Consider the following 7,298-nt stretch of genomic DNA (forward strand, 5'->3'; position numbering starts at 1 on the left):
CTGGTATCAATATTCTAGGATAAGGCTAGCTTTTTTCTCTCTTTCGTGTATTTTGCGTAGTGTAGTAAACAGACGATTATTCATAAGTGTGAAGAATCTTCCCAAAATAATTGCTTGCACTCATATATTTGTGTGCATTAATCTCAATATATGACTTCATCCAAGGGGCTTGTCTAAATGACAAATTGGTATGAATCTTTTTAATAGCTATATTTTTATGCAAGTATTGTTTTAGATTTATAAGGTGAATATTATAGTTTTATTTATCATACAGTTTCATTTCGTTGACTTGTTATTATCAGATTGAGGTGGCATTTTTTTTAGAAGATAAGGGCAGATGTGAATGACAATCATGTACACTCATAGATTATTCGAGATCTGCAGTAGAAGCGTTCTGCAGTCAGTACTCTTTTGAGATTAACATGCAAATATGGCCACAGGCAGGTATAGCTGGACTGTCCGGATGTTGAGACTATTCACATCAAGATATATCGTATAAATTCATCAGTTTTATCATCATAATTAGCCATGAATCTGTACTTTGCAAAGGCATGACTACACGGACGATGAGGGATATTGCATATCATGTCTCTTTTAACAGACCTGAAGTTTTTCAGTATGAGTAAAAAGACGAAAGTAGAGTATTCCACTGCAGGCAGCTGGCGAGGCGATCACCTACACGCCAGTCCATACAGTTATGACAGAAGACGACGTTACCGCGTACCCTATAGATTTCCTGGGCTCATTACAGCTGTCTGTAGTGCCGCCTCACAAGTTGGAGCTGAAGGTGGGTGTGCCCGTCATTGTGATGCCTTATATGGATGCACTAAGAGTGTGCAGTGCCACCGGGCTACACATCGCAGAGCCAAAGGCGAGACGATGTTGACACCACGAATTGGTGTCATCCCAACAAACTTGCCTTTCCACTGCAAGCGCTCGCAGTTTTCTTTGAAAGTAGCCTTCTCGATCATTATAAATACGAGTCAAGTGTTAAACATTAAAAGTGGCAGGTATTCATCTGGCCCACCATGTTTTTCTCACGGGCTGCTCTAAGTTGGTTGTTTGCGTATATCGAGAGCCAAAAATCTTTACATATACGCAGAGGACAAGAAATCTCGAAACGTTTTTTTGCAGTGGCGTGTTACAGCAATATTTCTGTCTCTGTATTCTCACTGAGATAGGTACGATCCTTTCCGTGGTATGTGTGTCGCAAAGAGTAGTGAAATTTTACACATATAGAATGAAGCGGCGAGTGAAAACTTGTACCAAGGCCGGAAACCGAACTCGGGTCTCCTGCAGTCGTGTGAAGCGCTGCGCCAGGCTGGCTTATCAGCCAACGCCCCAGCCTGCAGTCGTCCCTGCACTTGGCTTCGTCCTTGGCTGCTCTCCTTCGCGTTCCTCGGGTTGACGCAGCGTACTCCAGAGGCAACGCCCAAGAAGTGGAGAGATTTTTACGAGACTTGATGCACACTGATTCGAAAGAGCTGCTGGGCGTTCACTTTTCTATCGTCTCTAGAACTGTATATCTCAAATTCACTGACGATGAAGCCTGTGACGAACTATTCAGCCGCTCGATGAAAGGTTACCGATTCTGCCACTCTGACGGAAAAGTGGGTGTGGTTAACAATTGAAAGCGCTCAACTGGGAATACAAAATGTGTGCGTGTTTTAGATACCATTTCAAGTTCCATCCAACATAGACACCCTTGTTCGTCGATCCTATGACACAGTCCTCGGCCATACGGCAGAAAAATGGAAGACCTTCGAAACTTACCCCATCTGTAATGGGGTGCGACGTGTCCGCATTGAGCTGCGCCGCCAAATACGTACCTTCCTATCTCTCACGATCGCTGGTAGCTGGTCAGTAATTATTTACGATGGTCAACCGAGGACCAGCTGCGGATTTGGAGAGGCAGGCCGCTTAAATACTGAATGCTTGTGGAATGCTTGCGTTTCGTGCGGACGCCCTCTGACGATCGGTTTCGACCGTCGGTAGCGATCTCTAAAGTCGCGACTGTGAGACGGGAGACGCCAGCTGTCTATGACGACCCTTCTATATTGGTGTTAGTCTTGGAGGCCCCTGCAACAGTTCCTGAGGAGCCCCCACCATCTTCCAGCGCCGATGCCTCTGTTGCCCTCTCGTCCAGCCCTGGCGGCACGCATGCACTGCTTCAACAAGCCGACATTGCGTTGGAAATTAAAGAAGAAGATGCCGTCTCCACCCGCTGCCCTGTGCCCGACGCGAAGGCAAGACAGCGTAAACAGAAATCGCTCAAGCAACATAATGAAAGGCGCATAACCTCCGAAACAGTAGCAACGACAGCTGATGAGGTGTGACAACCGTTACACCGGTCCGACACGGCCGATCCTAACGTTCCACACGGCTCGACGTCTTCCCCCTGTAGCGGTGGGTCCACGCACTGTGGGGGTGCGGGAGATCACCGAAGCTCCCGTCCCCGGGGATGTGCTCACGACTACGTATGCCTCTCGAGATCCAGTGTTACCGGCCTGACTGGGAGACTGGGCGAAGGAGATGTAGATGCAGGATGCGTTTCTGGTCCTTGACGATACACCGGTGCCATTGGCCAAGTCCACTTTGATCACGACAGACGCCTAGGTCGGCATGACCTGCACTCGCCTCTTCCTGTCATTTCATCCTGAAGACACTCCACACCGCGAATGCCGCCCATCTTTAATACCAAGGACAGCAGTCACAACTTGATGGGATAGTCATTCCGCTTCGCCACGCTGAATGTCTGTGGCATTACTTCTTCTTCCCAAACCTGTTTCCTGCCGGATACATCATGAGCTGCGGATCTGGATGTTGTTCTTCTTCAAGAAGTCCTACCAGGACTCTGTGTCGGTACCTACGGTTATGACGCCTACGCTCTGTCTTTAGATGTTGGCGGATGAGGGACGGCTATTCAGCTCAGGGAAGGAATTACGGCAACTGATGAATTTACCATCGGCCTCTGGTGTCTACTCGCGGTTCATACACTTCCTCTGGTGGGCCTGTAGGTCACTTTGACGACCGAGAAATGCGGAAAACACCGGACCTTTCTTGCCGAAGATACAGCAATGCTCAAACAGGGCAATGCCGACCACTTGGTAGTAGGTGGAGGTTCTAGCCGCGTGCTTAGACCATTCGACCAGATGCCGCACTATACCACCTGTCCGGCACTTAAGGCGCTTGTAGCGGGCGTGGCTTCATTGGACACACGGGTCACAGAACACGGCCGTCAGCAGGAAAACACATACTTTACTAGCCATTCCGCGAGCCGTTTCGATAGAGTTTATATCACACGCGGCCTGCAATCGGCAGTTGTTGACGTTGAGATGTTGCAGCGCTCGCAGACCACCTAGTGTGCGAGTGTACTCTCACGTTCCCCCACAAACGCGTCCTACGCAGCAGGGGTCCGTGGTGCCCCAGTGTGGCACTCCTTGATGACTTAAATTGCAGACGCGAAGGAGAGCCCACTTTGAGCAGACGCCAACGGTATTTACCCGCCCGCAGTTCCACAATTCACTGGTGGTTATGGTGTGTTAAACACGCCATTGTCCAACTGTGGACTTGATAGAGCGCGCTGGTATACCTCGACCGCTGGTTTCTATTGTATTGTGCTCCGTGAACTGGCTGCGCAACCGCCGTCGCCAGAACGACAATCAGCAGAACACCACGTCAAGGCACACTTGCTACGCATCAACGCTTTACGATTCACGTGTGTGCGGATGCGTGCACGCACGCATGCATGCAACTAATGGTATCAGTGATGAATTACGTTGGAATCATTCAAGACAGGAGACGACGCCAGAGGTGGAGACAGAGGTTGGACGATGAGTCGAAAACACAAATGACTTTCGCCCGAGCGTTCACACAGTCATATACATTAATCTACGAGCGAGATTTCAACATGGATATTGGAGTCAGGGAAGTCCAATCCGACCTACCCACAAGATGATGCAACGCTCTTGCCAGAGGTGACTTTCGAAGAACTACGACAGGCCATGTTGGACAGTGCTTCCAACAAGAAAAACGCCCAGCACTGACCGACTTCCTCTTGAAGTTTACAAAGGTTTTTTTGATGTTATGGTCCCAACGTTGATCAGGATGTTGCCAGAACTGCTGACCTCAGCTTTTTAAGAGACCCTCAGTGAATTCAGATGGTTCTGAATTCACACAGGGCCTCTTGATACTGGTGCCCTAATCTGGTGGGAGCTGCCACCCATTTGATTTTCGCCCATGCTAAACACAGACTACAAACTGTTGACTGGCATCCAACGTGAGAGATACAATTCTACGGTAATGGCAGCCATTCGCACTTATCACTGCCACGGAGACAACACTAATGTGTTTACGGCTTTGAGCACTTATAGAAACGTAGAATCGCTGACATAACCATGCTGTCTCCTTGGTGCTCATGCTGCGCTGGATTTTGGCCATACTTTCGATCCCGCCGATCACTGATTCCTGCATGAAGTTATGGAACACATAGACATCCTACGCGTGACGACATGTGTCTTGCTTCGTTTCATCCAGCTATCGGTCCACTCCCGTCCATGTCAACAGGTCCGTCAGATAGGGCTGTCCTCTTACTGCCATGTTATTTATTCTCCATTGCCCCTCGAACCAGCTCTTCATGGACTACGGCAACCATTTGAGGGAATTAACCCTTGCTCTGTGACCTTTCGATGTAGTGCGTACACCGATGATGTGATGTTCTTAGCAGAGACTGGTCACGAAATACACTCCTGGAAATTGAAATAAGAACACCGTGAATTCATTGTCCCAGGAAGGGGAAACTTTATTGACACATTCCTGGGGTCAGATACATCACATGATCACACTGACAGAACCACACGCACATAGACACAGGCAACAGAACATGCACAATGTCGGCACTAGTACAGTGTATATCCACCTTTCGCAGCAATGCAGGCTGCTATTCTCCCAGGGAGACGATCGTAGAGATGCTGGATGTAGTCCTGTGGAACGGCTTGCCATGCCATTTCCACCTGGCGCCTCAGTTGGACCAGCGTTCGTGCTGGACGTGCAGACCGCGCGAGACGACGCTTCATCCAGTCCCAAACATGCTCAATGGGGGACAGGTCCGGAGATCTTGCTGGCCAGGGTAGTTGATTTACACCTTCTAGAGCACGTTGGGTGGCACCGGATACATGCGGACGTGCATTGTCCTGTTGGAACAGCAAGTTCCTTTGCCGGTCTAGGAATGGTAGAACGATGGGTTCGATGACGGTTTGGATGTACCGTGCACTATTCAGTGTCCCCTCGACGATCACCAGAGGTGTACGGCCAGTGTAGGAGATCGCTCCCCACACCATGATGCCGGGTGTTGGCCCTGTGTGCCTCGGTCGTATGCAGTCCTGATTGTGGCGCTCACCTGCACGGCGCCAAACACGCATACGACCATCATTGGCACCAAGGCAGAAGCGACTCTCATCGCTGAAGACGACACGTCTCCATTCGTCCCTCCATTCACGCCTGTCGCGACACCACTGGAGGCGGGCTGCACCATGTTAGGGCGTGAGCGGAAGACGGCCTAACCGTGTGCGGGACCGTAGCGCAGCTTCATGGAGACGGTTGCGAATGGTCCTCGCCGATACCCCAGGAGCAACAGTGTCCCTAATTTGCTGGGAAGTGGCGGTGCGGTCCCCTACGGCACTTCGTAGGATCCTACGGTCTTGGCGTGCATCCGTGCGTCGCTGCGGTCCGGTCCCAGGTCGACGGGCACGTGCACCTTCCGCCGACCACTGGCGACAACATCGATGTACTGTGGAGACCTCACGCCCCACGTGTTGAGCAATTCGGCGGTACGTCCACCCGGCCTCCCGCATGCCCACTATACGCCCTCGCTCAAAGCCCGTCAACTGCACATACGGTTCACGTCCACGCTGTCGCGGCATGCTACCATTGTAAAAGACTGCGATGGAGCTCCGTATGCCACGGCAAACTGGCTGACACTGACGGCAGCGGTGCACAAATGCTGCGCAGGTAGCGCCATTCGACGGCCAACACTGCGGTTCTTGGTGTGTCCGCTGTGCCGTGCGTGTGATCATTGCTTGTACAGCCCTCTCGCAGTGTCCGGAGCAAGTATGGTGGGTCTGACACACCGGTGTCAATGTGTTCTTTTTTCCATTTCCAGGAGTGTACGTATGCCGTTTTCCTGGCTCCAACATTATTGAGCGGTGGCAGCCAGTGTGATCAACTTACGGAAATCACGCTATATGGAGGTGAAACGAGTCATGCCTGCAGATGAATACAAAAAAGAATCCCGTAATGTTTGAATATCCCATTAGTAGTGTAACGCTTGACACAGTCACGTCGATTAAATATTTGGGTGTAACATTGCAGAGCGATGTGAAGTGAGATAAGCATGTAATGGTAGTTGTGGGGTAGGCGGATAGTCGTCTTCGGTTCATTGGTAGAATTTTGGGAAGATGTGGTTCATCTGTAAAGGAGACCGCATATAAAACTCTAATACGACCTAGTCTTGAGTACTGCTCGAGCGTTTGGGATCCCTATCAGGTCGGATTGAGGGAGGACATAGAAGCAATTCAAAGGCGGGCTGCTAGATTTGTTACTGGTAGGTTTGTTCATCACGCGAGTGTTACGGAAATGCTTCATGAACTCGGGGGGGAGTCTTTGGAGGAAAGGAGGCGTTCTTTTCGTGAATCGCTACAGAGGAAATTTAGAGAACCAGCATTTGAGGCTGACTGCAGTACAATTTTACTGCGGCCAACTTACATTTCGAGGAAAGACCACAAAGATAAGAGAGATTAGGGCTCGTACAGAGGCATATAGGTAGTCATTTTTCCCTCGTTCTATTTGGGAATGGAACAGGGAGAGAAGATGCTAGTTGTGGTACGAGGTACCCTCCTCCACGCACCGTATGGTGGATTGCGTAGTATGTATGTAGATAAAGATATAAAAGTTGATGTACCCCTGACAAAGGCCCCAATGCTCAAACGTTTAGGGCCTGGCTGGCCGAGCGGTTCTAGGCGCTACAGTCTGAAACCGCGCGACCGCTGCGGTCGCAAGTTCGAATCCTGCCTCGGGCATGGGTGTGTGCGATGTCCTTAGGTTAGTTAGGTTTAAGTAGTTCTAAGTTTTTGGGGACTGATAACCTCAGAAGTTAAGTCCCATAGTGCTCAGAGCCATTTCTTCAAATGTTTAGGGATATAGCTCCATCGACAAATGCAAGGTGCGGAGTCCTTTACGTATCATGAGGTCTTACAACGACTCCAAACACACACTCGCCTCAACAAATTTAGATCGCTGCA

Source organism: Schistocerca gregaria, chromosome 6 (assembly GCF_023897955.1).
Source record: "Schistocerca gregaria isolate iqSchGreg1 chromosome 6, iqSchGreg1.2, whole genome shotgun sequence".
Classification (NCBI taxonomy): Eukaryota; Metazoa; Arthropoda; class Insecta; order Orthoptera; family Acrididae; genus Schistocerca; species Schistocerca gregaria.